The 14,146-nt window shown below is 41.8% G+C and overlaps 1 protein-coding gene across 5 annotated transcripts in view; it reads left to right on the plus strand.

Moving 5' to 3' along the window:
* The first annotated feature begins 437 nt into the window (after nucleotides 1-437).
* ZBTB44 (zinc finger and BTB domain containing 44) overlaps nucleotides 438-14,146 on the plus strand; it is a 33,716-nt gene continuing 20,007 nt past the window's right edge. Inside the window, exon 1 of one of the 5 annotated variants that reach the window (XM_081843118.1) lies at nucleotides 438-653. The gene's annotated coding sequence lies outside the window, so the exon portion shown is untranslated. Of the gene's footprint in view, nucleotides 654-2,949; nucleotides 3,460-8,205; nucleotides 8,347-10,422; nucleotides 10,504-14,146 lie in introns of those variants that run through there. The other 4 variants (XM_081843121.1, XM_081843117.1, XM_081843120.1 and 1 more) reach the window with 4 other exon arrangements.

The raw sequence follows: 14,146 nt of genomic DNA on the forward strand, positions 1-14,146 counted from the left end.
AAATATCAATATGTAAATCAATAGCCACAGACACTCGTGTATATTACTAAATCTGTTCCATGTTCGACAAGTACACTTTTATATACACCTTGTACTTTCTCTATCATGGAAGATTTTAGTTTCTCCTGGTCTTTGCTTCTGTTACTTTAACCACAATCACTTATAGTCTAGACTACCATGTTGTGGTGGTGAGAAGGAAGATTGGTCAAGGGAGATCATTTTTCATAGAAGAGCCTTTGAACAACATTACCTGACAACCGCTCTATAATCAGATTTTATTTGGATTGTGAATAAAAAAATTGTGTTCATAAGGAATGTGGCGAAGCACATGCGTCCGCAACTGGAATGTTCTACTTTGACAACTGTGGACAGAATGGACATGTCCAATGGTTCTGAGGCAGTTGGTCATAATGGGGAGCTGGTTTATGATGGGATCTAACAAAGAGCAGTCGACCACTAGCAGGACAAGGAACTTCTGGAAGTGTGTGACTGCCTCTTCTGAATGTTAGAAAACACTGGCCAGGCAAGTTAGGAATTGTGGCAAGTGAACTTTATAAGGCTTAATACTTACAGAAAGAGGTAACAAAATCAAGAGAATTAAAAGGCCAGGAGCCCTCTCAAAGAAAAACAAATAAGTCAGAAAAAAAATATTGGTAAGTCATTTATTTACTTTCCTCTCCCTTCAAAACAGACCTGTAATGTTTGCATAATGCACAGCTAAAAGTTGTGGTGCCCAAATTATGGTGATGGCAACCAGTTTAGATGGCTTTAAACACTTGGACATCTTGAAATGGGCAGAAGCTGTGCCGTTCTGTTTCCTAAAGAGTTAATAACTCTTGTTACTTTATTTAAATTAATTGCTATCACTGAACTGAATTGCTATTTAACTGATTTATTGTAAGTTTTTTATAAGTATATACTGTAGTATTGCTTTGAGGTTTTAGTCTACATTGGTGTTGTACAATTATGTTACTGGCATGCGTTATATATTTTTTCTCCAGAGGCATGGCCAGATTAGCCTTTACAACAAAAACAGCAAAAAGTCTTGCCAAATCTTGGAAACCAATGTATTTATTATGGCATAAGCATTTGTGGATCAGGGGCTATGTCAGCAGATACATGTGTGAAGAGATAAATAAATGTATATAAAAACCTTTAGAATTCATAAAGAAAAAGGAGCTGAACATAATTCATCTCTCCATCACAAACTGACACAAATTCTTTCTTCTTTTAAATCACAATTCATTTCCAAAAACTCCTGAAATTGCACCCAATATTATGTGGTTGGACAAGCTCCTGACCCTTTCAAAACTTGAATGCATTATGAAGTATGTTACGTTTCAATAAACCCATTATCTGTCTGCTTACATTCTTCAACTCTTCACACTGTTGTTAATCATATCTACCCAACTGATCTCAGATTTTTAGCAGTCCATCTAACATCAAAATGAAGCATTATTTCTTCGTTGTGCTTTGGTTTTACATGCATCTGTTGCCGTCGTGGTGGGTTTTGATCTTATGTATTTATTCTTGTACTGTGGTTAGAAAATCCTCTCCCCGCCCCCATGTTTCCAAACATAATTCCTCTTCTGAGTTGACATGCTCAGGATTGCAGTTAAACAGATATTTATTATTTATATGTTGTTTATGTTTAGGGTGAAGGGTGGTTAACAAAAAATAATAATAAAGAATAAATAATGTGAGTTTTAATTTGTTTTCTATTATTATTTTATCTTTTTAACTTTCAAGTTATTTTTGTTAATTGTTCAGTGACAAATTTATTGTTATATCTTTTCTTTAAACTCCTTTGACAGTGTTTACAATCAGCCAGTGGGACCAGTTTACCTGCAAGATCACCTTGCCCTACATGTGCCACATAAATACCCGGTCCACATTTGTAACGTCTTACAAATGCAGAACTCAATTGTTTAACGTGGCAGGGCCTACACTTTGGAACTCCCTGCATATTGAGATTAAGCAGGCGCCTTCACTATACTCTTTTTTTGTGTGTGAGCCTGCTAAAAATATTCCTCTTTAGGCAAGCCTACCCAGATGCTTAGGAAGTTGAAGTAATTTTATTCTGTTTTGTATCCTTTAAAACAATGTGGCATTTTTTTCTTGATTTTACCGTTTTGTCTTTCGTAAACAGTTTTGGGGTTTTCTACAATCTAACGGTGTATAAATTTTATGAAGTAATAATAAATCACAAAGCTTATGAAACAAACAAACAAACCATTTGAGGGTTTATAACCACGATCTCCACCCCAAAAACCCTCCTAAAGACTTGCCTACTCTGGGTTACCCAACGTGTATTGGGGGTTCCTTGTTAAATAAATTTTGAATTAGGATTGTCAACCTGCCATCCTCTCTTCCCTCCCCGGGCTTCGCCGTGAAACCCTGAAGTTGGCCCCGCCGTTCCCAATGCAGTTTACCCCCCTCCCTACCGAGATCAAAAGGATTTTAGGCTCGCAGTGATTTGAAATCACCTCAGAGCGAAGCTTTAAGAGAGAGGCAGAAGAGCCTCCTATTACCACAGCCGAGGAGCGCTGTGGTAGAACTTAAAAATAAAATATATATAAATACATAAAATAATTACACCGCAAACATTTCTCAGGGGATACGCCGAAAGATAAGCTTTATAGCGGCTCCCCCTCAGGAGGCCCGGTATTCGCGGCTCGCCCCCGCCGCGCGAAACACGGAGCGCGCGCCCCAGCTCGCTGTGCGCGCCGACGCGACGCCAGACGCTTTTCCCTCCGCCGCCTCCCCCCTCCCCAACCTGCAGTTTTGGCCCCGCCCTCTCCGACCACCGCTCGTGGCCCCGCCCACTGCTCTCCGCCAACCCTCCCTCCCGCTTCACAACAGCCGCCGCCACCGCGTTGCATTGTGGGACACAAACAAAGTGCCCGGCTAGGCTAGGCTGGCTGGCTGGCGTGGAGGGAGGGAGGCAGGAGGGCGGGAGGAGGAGGAGGAGGAGAGCTGTTCGAGCGCCTGGGCCCCGCGCGCGCGCCAGCCGCCCAGCCAGCGCGTGAGTGGCCCCGCGACGCCGCCGCCTCTAAGATTAAACCCCCCTCCCCTCCGCCGCTTCACCCCCGGCCATCTGAGAGCGCCTGCGTAAGGGCGCGCGGGCCTCGCTTGCTCTCCCCCCTCCCCCTCCCGTTTTATTATTTTGACGCCCGCAGCGCGAGCCCAGAAGAACCAACGGCTGAGGGGGCTAGTGGCGGCGACGGTGGCCGCCATGGCCCAGCGCGGGCCTAGACGCGAGCCCAGATAAGGGGGGGGGGCGGAGGAGGCGCCGCCGCCGCCGCCTCTGGGCCCGGGGAGGGGTACGGAAAAGAAAAGCTCGGCCTCTCACACATATATTTATATATACAGAAAGTCGTATATATTTATATATATATATATATCTACATATATACACACACCGACTGGGCCAGGAGGAGAGGGCCTCGCCAATTGCAGGTAATGGGGACTTAAAAGAGGTTGGTGGGGGTCTGTGGGTAGGTTTGGGATTCGGAAGGAGGAGGAGGGGCGGGTGGAGGGAAACACAGAAGCAAGCCTCGCCCCCTCGTTGCACTTGCCCCGCCCCTTCTTTAACCCCCACCCGCGCGCTCTGTGACCCTCCTTGGCTGGTACCCCTCGGCATCCCCCTGTCCCCGCTCGCCTCCTTCCTGCGTGAGATTTTCCCGCCCTGTCGCTTTCCCTCTGCTGTTTGCGATTTATTTACTTGGGTTTTAGGTAAGGGGAAGGCCCCCCCTTCCCCGCCAGAATGTAATGGGAAACAAAAAGAAAGGAGCCACGTGGGGGGGGGTTGGATAAGGGGGATAAGCAAATTTGGATACATTCATGTATTGCATGGTTGCACACAAACACAGCCTATAAGTATGACTGCTTCACCAGCATTTATTCACCTGTTTACTATTATTATTATTATTATTATTATTATTATTATTATTATTATTATTAAAAATGCATACAAGCTTCTTCCATGCCAATCATTCCCAACAATAACAATAAGTCTACTCACCATTTCCTAAAACGAGGCATCTGCTCAATTCATTCCTGATAGTGGCTTTGTCTTTCTCTTGCTCCCCCTTAGTTCCTTACCCATTAACTGTTGAATAGACCAGCCTTGCTCAACCTGGTGCTCTCCAGTTGTAGTTGGATTTCTGATCCCGTCAGCCCTGGCCAGCATCGCCAATGGTCAAGGATGATGGGAATTGGAGTCCAGTAACATCTGGAAGGCAACAGGTTAGGGAAGGCTGTAATAGACTGTCTTGGCATTGCTTTAGGTTTTTATCTATTTTAAATATCATTGTCAATTCCCTGAGGTTTGCCTTGCTGTCTGTCATTTATCCACCCTGCTTTCCTTTCTCAGATTTTACAGTGGTAGCAGTCCATAGATTAGCCATCCTTTCCTTGTGTCACCCCTTAACAGATTTCCCATTGGGCCCTATTGCACTTACGCTTCTATTTTTAAAAGTTGATCTTATGCCTCTTTCTACCTCTCATCTTTTCTTAATGGCTAATTTTATTTACACTGTGATGTAGATCACATTTGCTAATCCACAACATAGGCATCTGTCACCTGTTGACAATGTAAGACTTTTAAAAATACATTTTCTGTTCTTAAAACCTCACTCTTTGTGCAGCAATTCTTACATAATTCCTTCAAACTCCATTTCCTTTACATATTGACTTCTATCACTTTCCTTAAATATGCCACAGTGCCCAGCAGATCTTTAGGCAGACATTTTGGGGTAATGGAAGGTTACAGAATATAAGGGAAAGGCAACATAAGATTTTTTTTAAATTGGGACACTGGAAGCTAATAGAAGATTTTCACTTACTTATTTAGTAGAATAGTGACTGGACAGACATTTGTTTAAAAACAAGCAAGTAAAAGCCCAGAAGATTCTAGGAAATATCTAATCTGTTGCTCCTGTACAATCATTTCCTATGTAACTCTCCACCTCATTCCCTTCAAGTTACTTCTTTCCCTGTCTTTTCTTAACACCATCTCAATTCTCTCCTTCATCAACATTACTCTATTAAGCTATTAAGGTATAGCTTTGTTTCCCTTTTTTCTCTCTTTGTACAAACTGGGACATCTCACTACAGAAAGTTGATTGTTATTATTTTGGTCAGTGACTGTTTGTTGTAAGGTGTTTAATTTTTGCATGTACCTCTAGATAAACTACCATAGGCCTGCTGACAGTATTGAACTTGTGTAGAGATAGCTTGGAATCAAATCCCAACTCTGACTGGGGATGGTCTTGGATGAGATTCTGTTTCTGCTCACCTGTAGTCTGCTTTACAAGATTATTGTGAGAAAGTAAGGATTCTAATCTATGCAGCATTATCCTTTGTGAAGTTAGGCATGTGGATTCTCATTAAAATCAGTAGGTATAAGGTAGGTATAAGGCATTGGATTTTAGCCTTGATTTATCAGAGGAGGGTGACCAACATAATAAAGGAACAGTTGAAGGAGTTGGGTATGTTTAACCTGGAGAAGAGAAGACTGAGGAGATATAGGACAGCCACCTTCAAATATCTAAAGGGCTGTCACATGGAAGATGGAGAAAGCTTGGTGTTTTTTTCCTGTTTCAGATGGTAGGACCTGAACCAATGCATTCAAGTTACAAGAAAAGAGATCCTGACAAAACATCAGGAATAATTTTCTGACAGTAAGAGCTTTTTGACAGTGGAACAGACTGCCTTGGAAGGTAGTGGACACTCCTTCATTGGAGATTTTAAGCAAAGGAGAGATGGCCATCTGTCATGGGTGCTTTAGTTCCTGCATTGCAGGGGGTTAGACTAGTTTGGCTGATTGAAGTAAAATCTGAATTTATTTCACCAGATGCTAACAAGCCCACATTAGAACCATTATTGTGTTTAAATGATCTTTCATCCAAGGAGAAAGCACAGGTGGACTAAGAAATGGTGTACAGTGGTACTTCCAGTTGTGGACAGGATCCGTTCCAGAGGTCCGGCCGTATCCTGAAGTTTCTGCAACCAGAGGCACTGCTTCTGCGCATGTGCATGGCATGTAGAGCACTTCTGTGCATGTGCAAGCGACGAAACCTAGAAGAATACTTCCGGGTTTGCTGCTTTCGCAACCCAAAGTTTACGTAAACCAAGGGTCTACTGTATAGGCTTTTCTTCCTAAAGATGACTGCAAATATGACTGGCCACATTGTGGTAATTGATAAAAAATAGGGGCTTGCTTTCTCCTCTGTAGTTTACACCTTTGCCAGTGAACACATTTTGTTGCCCAGTACCAAATTGGTAATTCACAAGGAAAGAAATGTGCATGTGCGGTTTTTGTTACTTCAGGTAATAAGATAATGGAGCCTACATTCTGGAGAAATCTGCTGGTAAACAGGAAAAAGTTTTGACCATAGTGTTGCAGGTTAAAAGTTCAAATCATGCTTATTCTCAGGGTTTCCCTATGTCTAGGCTTGCCTCCAGGTTGGGAAAGGTATAGAATGCTCAACTTGCTCAAGGTAGCATATGTGTTTACATGTAACATTGTATGGATAAGCCTCTGTGTGCTTGAGTGATTTTGTACCTCCACTCACCCTCTTCATCCTCCCACATGCCTAGGATGGTTTACCACAAACTGCAGTTAGTTAAGCAAGCCAGTTTTATCATTCATTATTTGAAGGAGGTTGTCTAGCAACTAACCAGTGCTTGTTGTAAACCACAGTTCCCAATTTGTGTGCAGTGCTAAGCCAAATTAACTTGGTAGAAGCCCTCCTCCCAGCCACGTGTGAGGAGAAGGGCTCAAGCTCAAGCTTGGCTCAAATTTGTAAAGGCTTGTCCTCATAGCACTCAACTATGGTTTAGCATTATGTGCATATTGGGCCAGCTGTGAGCATTTGATATGACTGCTTAACATTCTGGGGCACATTTGCATCAGGAAATGTCCTAATGAGAGATAAATTTCAAGGTTGGAGCTAAAGTGGGAAAAGGTTACCGTAATCCACACCTGACTTTGTTTCACAAACCAAATATTTCTCTTCCTATATGCCTGTTCATTTGTGTTCTTCCTCCAAGAAGGAAGCAGGGGTGATATTCTTGGTCTCACAACAAACCTGTGCAGTAAGTTGGACTGAGAGATGGAAATTAGATACTGGCAGCTCAATGAGTTTCACAGTTAACAAGTATTTAATTCAAGATAAGAAACTCAGATGCCATTGTTTATTTTCAAACCACTACATCACACTGGCTTAAAATTATCATGGAAGCAAGGGAAATAGTGTACAGTGGTGCCCTGCAAGATAAATGCCTCGCAAGACGGAAAACCCGCTAGACGAAAGGGTTTTCCGTTTTGGAATTTCCAAAACGTTTTCGAATTTCCCTATGGGCTTGCTTCGCAAGACGAAAATGTCTTGCGAGTTCCTGCGGGGGTTTTTCCCTTTCCCCCCCCTTTTCCTAAGCCCTAAGCCGCTGATCCGCTGATAAGCCGCTTATCAGGTGATCCGCTAAAAGCCGCTAAACCGCTAATAGCGCTAATCCGCTAAGCTGTCAATGGGCTTGCTTCGCAAGACGAAAAAAACGCTATAAGAAGAGCCTCATGGAACGGATTAATTTCGTCTTGCGAAGCACCACTGTACATAGTGTAGTGGCTATAGAGATGAGTTACAAATCAGGAGGTCCCTGGTTCATTTATACCCTCTGCCATGAAATGGTTAGGTGGCATAAATGCATAGATTCAGTCCTCCCATCTGTAATATCGAGAGGGAGAATATATTGATCTACCTTGCAGGGTTGTTGTAAAAACTAGATAATGCATGTGAAGCATTTTGAACAATTAAAAGGGCTATACAAATCTACTGGTGGCATAACTCTGAAGCTTATCGTGGTAGAAACAATTCAGGTAGTAGTAGTATTTTGGGATGCATGCCTTGTTAGTTGGTAGTCTTGTGCATTCGTATTCAAAATTATTCTAGAAGTTCTTAGATTGAAAGAAAAGTAAGTAAATAGTGCTCTTTGTTCATAATGGTTCTAATTAATAGTTCCATAGATCAACTTTGTGATCAATGCAGTTAACCCACTGATTAGCAGCTAATAACTTATTTCTGGTGAAACTCTAAGGCACTTAGTTCTCTAAGATTTGGGATAAAATATGATGGCATTACTGTTTGCTTTTATGTAGATAGTGCAGGTTATATAAAAGTAAGCTTCTGTCCCTTTTCTATACAGTAGCCCATCCATATAGTACTGCTACAAAAAGTAGAAAGGCACCTGTACCAAACTGAAGTGGACAGCTCTCTTCTGCTTATCTTGCTGTGGCTTTGTGCGGCAGGCCTGTTGTCTGTGCCAAACAGTTCCCAAAGCAGACAGGTGTGTAAAACTGCAAACCTCAGAATGTTTACCAGGAGTCCCACTGGCCTTGGTAAGAATAACCTTTTCCTAAACGCATTTACCTGAAAGTAGGTTTCCATGTGATGAAATTAGAGCAGGTACTGCTTGAGCAGAAATAGGCAGCTTGCTCAGCTATTTAAAGTGGACCCAATCTGCTTATTTCAGGTATTAATCTAATTTGAATATGAAAGCTATTATTCTCAGCAACAAGCTACAGTTGGTAGAGGTGTTTCTTTTAATCATTCAGTTGTTCCCATTAAATAGCAGCATCCCAGTTGGTTTTTGCAAAACCTCAACATAGTGCACTAAAATCAGTTCAGTGTCTAGCAGCCAGCAATTATAGCACAGGTTTTCAGACTGTTCTGCAGCTACAGAAGGAAGAAGAGCAAGTGAAAGGGATTTGGGAGCTCATGCCAAGTTGATTGTCCTCGTTTGAAGTATCATATCACATTTGAAGGCTTTTATAATTTGACATTCAAGAAACTTTTGTTTGAGATGGTAACATGAAGTAAAGGTAAAGGTAAAGGTACCCCTGCCCGTACGGGCCAGTCTTGACAGACTCTAGGGTTGTGCGCTCATCTCACTCTATAGGCCAGCGAGCCAGCACAGCACATGGAACGCAGTTTACCTTCCCGCTGGTAAGCGGTCCCTATTTATCTACTTGCACCCGGGGGTGCTTTCGAACTGCTAGGTTGGCAGGCGCTGGGACCGAACAACGGGAGCGCACCCCGCCGTAGGGATTCGAACCGCCAACCATGCAATCGGCAAGTCCTAGGCGCTGAGGTTTTACCCATGAAGTAGCTGCCATATTAATGATCAAATGAAATTTACCAGCCTGTTGTCCTTCAAAACAAGTTACCCAATTTTGGATCTTATAAGATGCTTCTCCCTATACTACCCTCCACCCCTAGGTTAGAGTTAGACAAAAGCTGGATCTAGTTTTTGGAAAGTTAAATATCTAGCCTGCTTTAGTCATTCTGTTTGGGTGAAATAACAAAGGTTTTATGTTCAGTCGTGTATATTATGAGCCTTGCAAATAACTTCACAAAAGTTACTAGCCTACAAAAAGCCACGCTATTGATGTACTGTACCTTAATATGAGCCACATTTTTTGAAGGAATCTAATCTTAAACTTTATAATACATAGGTTTATTCTGGGTTTGCAAAGTTAAGAGAAAAGTTCCATAGTGGGAGGAGGGCATGTGGGGCCTTTTCACCATAATAAACTTCAAATAAACTTACTTTGCATAGGAGGCCACAGTTACCTGGATGCCTTCTGCAGATTCTAATTGACAAAAAACAAAACAGTAATTATTTTTGTGCAAACTGGCAGTTATATGCAGTAAAATGTATGACTTCACAGATGAACATCTTACCTTCTCTTCCCTTGTTCCATTTAATTTGAACCAGGGTTTTCTACCATTGAGACCAGAAGTTATTTGCAGTGCTAGAGCTTAGCCCATGTACATTGAAGTAATACGTTGATGTCTCTGAGCATTAGTAAACTGTCTTTTTCTTCTATGGTTCTTCTTCCCCCACTGCCATTCTGTGCTTTACCATAAGCAGTCTTGCACAGTCCTCAGATAAGTTACATGCAAAAGCAGTTTCCAGGCTATTTCTTTTAAGGCGTCTGCAACAAATGCAAATAGCTAATTAAAACTTACTTGTCACCTTTCCCTATGGCTCAGGGCAACAAAAGGTAAATAGATGGAAGAGCTCCTTCCAGAGACAAATACACACCCAAAACTGCAGCCAAATCTGCCAACTCAGTCATTATCTTCATTTGCCAGGTCTTGATTCACACATAAAAAACAAACACAGCAGAGCAACACATCTGAACTCAGCAGTTTTTCTAAGACAGTCTAGTTATGTTGCTGTGTCCATCAGTTCTGCAGTAGTAGGGGGACAAAACTTGGGGGGGGGGTCCTGTAAAGATACTGTTTTGTTCAGACAATTGACTAAAAATTGACTTGATTTAGAAAGGGTGAGGACAATGCCAGGTACTTGTCTTGTTTAAACTTGAGCAAGATTCCTGAACGTCATTTCCTTTCACAGAAGTGGCTTACATAAGTTGAATGGATGGGTTAACTAATGCATACACACCTTGAACATCTGAGCACAGAAGCACAAAAACAGGTAACAGTGGGAAGCTGCAAGGGAGAAAAACCACTTTTGGGAAGGTAACTTTTCAGAGGCACAAATAAGAAAAGTGAAAAGTTTTGGGGGAAAATTAAAAGCTTCATAAGAAAAATTGAGTCAAACAACTGCTGCAGTTTACAGGTCAATAGATAATTTTAGAGGCTGGACTTAATGGTCTCACTAGGGGAGATGGAGATCCTTATATGTTGCTCCACTTGTGAAGAAGACAAGTGATATATTCATTCTCTCCTATTGTAAATCCATGCTTTACAACTATTTCTTGATTTCTGATATGTTAGCTCAAAAACAAAACTCATACTTGCCAAGCTTGTGTGTTTGTTTTTATTTTTTTAAAAAAATTCTATAGAGCATGAGTTTTCATTTTAAACTCGCTTAAATCGTAACACCATCTAGAGTAGACCAATAGTCGCAAACTTTTTCAGACTCAAGAGCTGCCTTTAACCCAAATGTGCATTTGGGGATCCATTTCTTAGTCTTCTACCAGCAGTACTGGTAGAATAAAATGAGCATCTGTAACCTTCCCATGCTTGGCTGGCTACCTCCTGAGTATAAACATATTATAGAAATAATATGATAGGAAGTTTGGCAACCAGCATCAGTCCTGGTGGGGCACAGGTTCTAACATGGGGGTCGTCCCCCAAAATTTTTCTGGTCGTTTTCCTTCTTCCCCCCTCCCCCCAGCTGTTGCACCCTAGACTTTGACCTCGGGTTCCAGCCATAGCTGCATGATAACAGAGCTACTGCGAAATTACTACCCAAGTAATCCACTTGAAATGAAAATGCATGCTGTCTTTATGTATTTCATACAGGAGTGAATCTGGGCGTCTGCCACACATATTGTTTCTGCAATATAGTAGCAAGGTTACACTGATAACAGCCTCTTACTCTTCTCACTTGCATTAAATTTCTGCATTAAGTAAAAAATGAATGTTTGAAAATACAGTTGTGGAACATACTTTTAAAAAGTTGGAGCTTGTCTCAGTTGAAGCAACCCTTCAGTTTTCTAACGTCTGTGAAGCTTAAAGTGAAAGCTCACAGTTGAAAGGTGCAGATCTTTCAGTCACAGGTTTTCAAATAAATCAAATAAATGGAATCAAATAAATGCAAATGAAGGATAGCTAACTTTACCATTACTACCAGACTTGCTACTGAATAAGTATGCTCATATTCTATTGAGCTCAATTGGGGCTTACTTCCAGGTAAGCAAGCATAGGATTGCCGCTTCTCATGATACTGTTGAAGAGTTAAGTGTTTTTATAAGGTTTAATTGAATATCCTAATGTATTGGTGCTGTTTAACCTACTTACATTTAGGGGTATTTATTTTGGAACTTGTCTTTGAAAATGAACTGGTTCTATTTGCAGCCTGAAGAGGTAAACAGGATTCTTGGAGAGGTACAGCCATCGACTTACATGCTTGAGCCTTGCCCTTCTTGCATAATAGCAGCTAGCAATAGGGGATAGACTGCCTGGGTTCAGGAAAACGTTGTCGTAAGAGGAAGTGCTTATGCCTGCTTTGAAGGAGGCAGTTGGGACAACTGCTCCTCTAAGAATTATAACAGCTCTGGACCCCAAGGGGTATAACACTGTCAGCCCATCACAAATAATCCCCTTTGGGGGTAAAGTGCTTGAGTGAGTGAAGACTGTCTCTTGGATGAAACTGATCTTCTGGTCCAGGAGTGTGGAACCTAATTCAGCTTTATGACCATAGTCCCTTGTGATGCAACTTTCTGAAGTGTAGCAAAGGTGGATGCAGTCAGACACCACTCTCAATCTGACAACCAAGAGTTATTGCCACAAATCAAGGACATATTCTAGCCAGGCAAAAGCACTAGAGGAGGACCAGTGAATGAGTGGGAGAGTGTGGCTTGGGCAGAGTTCTGAGCACTGGGTAGACAGGGCTGAGGTTCCACACCCCTGTTCTAGGCCCATTTCAGTATGATTTCAGGCCTGGTTTTGATATGGAAACTGCTTTTGTCACTTAATGGATGACTTAAACTGCAAGATAGGGAGAGTGTGACCATATTGATTCTTCTCAACGTCTTAGCAGCTTTTTATACCATCAACCATGGTATCTTCCTGGACTGACTAGGCAGGGCAGGAGCATAGTGATGTAGTATTCCAATCCAATCTGCATGGCTTGTACCAAAGGTCTTGCAAGTTGCCACTTATCCACCATGTTATTTAACACCTTTTTGAAACCAGTGTGAGAGGGGTTTGCAGTTAGGTGTCTTCAGTATGCTGATGTCTGTGTTTCCTAAGTTGGTCTAAATCAGGTGGGGCAGTAGAAAGAAGAGAGCTGATTCATCTGGTTATAGTAATCAACTAGGCGAGAGCAAATAAAGGCAATAACTTCCTTGCTGTATCAGATCAAAGGCACATCTTGTCCAGTATTTTCCCAGTGGCCAATCAGCCCCCTCAGAGAAGCACAAAATTGGGACATGAATGAGCACCCTAGCTTTCACTTGTTGTTCCCCAGCACCTGGTATTTAGAGGAATATTGCCTCTCTGTTGTAGAGGTAAAACATAATAGCCATGGCTAGTCATGAGTTTATCTAACCCTCTTTTAAAGCCATCCAAGTTTGTGAGTATCACCACATCTTGTAGGAGCAAATTCCCAAGTTAAACTGTACAGTGTGTGAAAATGGGATGGCCTCAGGTTCTAGTACTGTATGAGAGAGAGAACCTTCTTGCTATTTACTTTTTCTACATCATGCATAATTTTATACCCTGCTATCATGTGTCCCCACAACCACCAACTCAATTTCCCCCCCCCCAAGCTTTAAAGCTTCAGACATTCTGACAGTTCCTCATAAGAGAGTAGCATATTTTGTTTTCCCTGCTCTGCATCTTTTCCAACTCTGTAATTTTTTTTTAGGTGTGGAGGCCAGAAGTGTACACAGTATTCCAAATGGGGGTGCATAGATTTGTATAAAGGCATTTTTAAAATTCCTTTCTTAATGATCCCCTTTTTGAAATTCACCCTTTTCACATCAACCACATGTAAGACAACTGATAGTAATAGTAGTAGTAGTAATGATAATGATAATAAATTACAATAAGACAAAGGCTCTGGGGCTGGGCAGCTCCCTTATTTGAGAAAGAACTCTGAAAATCAGATTCACAGCTTAGAAGTACTCCTTGATCAAGCCTTTTCAGGTTTGCTTTAGGGTCCTTGTGGTGGCACAGTGCTTTCTAGCAGCTGAGGCTGGTACTTCAGCTGTGACCTCTCCTGGACAGGGATTTTGGGGAGATGCTGATCCACACTAGTGACATCAATTTAAGCCACTATAATGTGTTAGGCAGAACTGCCCTTTGAGACTCTTAATAAGATACAGTTATTTCAGAATAGAGGAGCAGAATTTAGCTGAGACGATCCATTGGGAACATATTACTAGTTCTGAGAAACGTATGCTACTTGTTTGTTCTCATGTTCAATTCAGGATGCTAGTGTTAATCCTTTAAAGCACTTCATGGCATGAAACCCAGGTACCATACAGACCAGTATTGAAAGAAGGTTCTACTTTACTGGATATTGAAGTTTATTGCTATGTTGTTTTAATTGTGTTATTTGTTACATTGGTTTTAATTGTTTTGTTTTGTTTCCATTGTAAACTGTC

This window comes from Podarcis erhardii (assembly GCF_964252035.2).
Source record: "Podarcis erhardii genome assembly, chromosome: 16".
Taxonomy (NCBI): domain Eukaryota; kingdom Metazoa; phylum Chordata; class Lepidosauria; order Squamata; family Lacertidae; genus Podarcis; species Podarcis erhardii.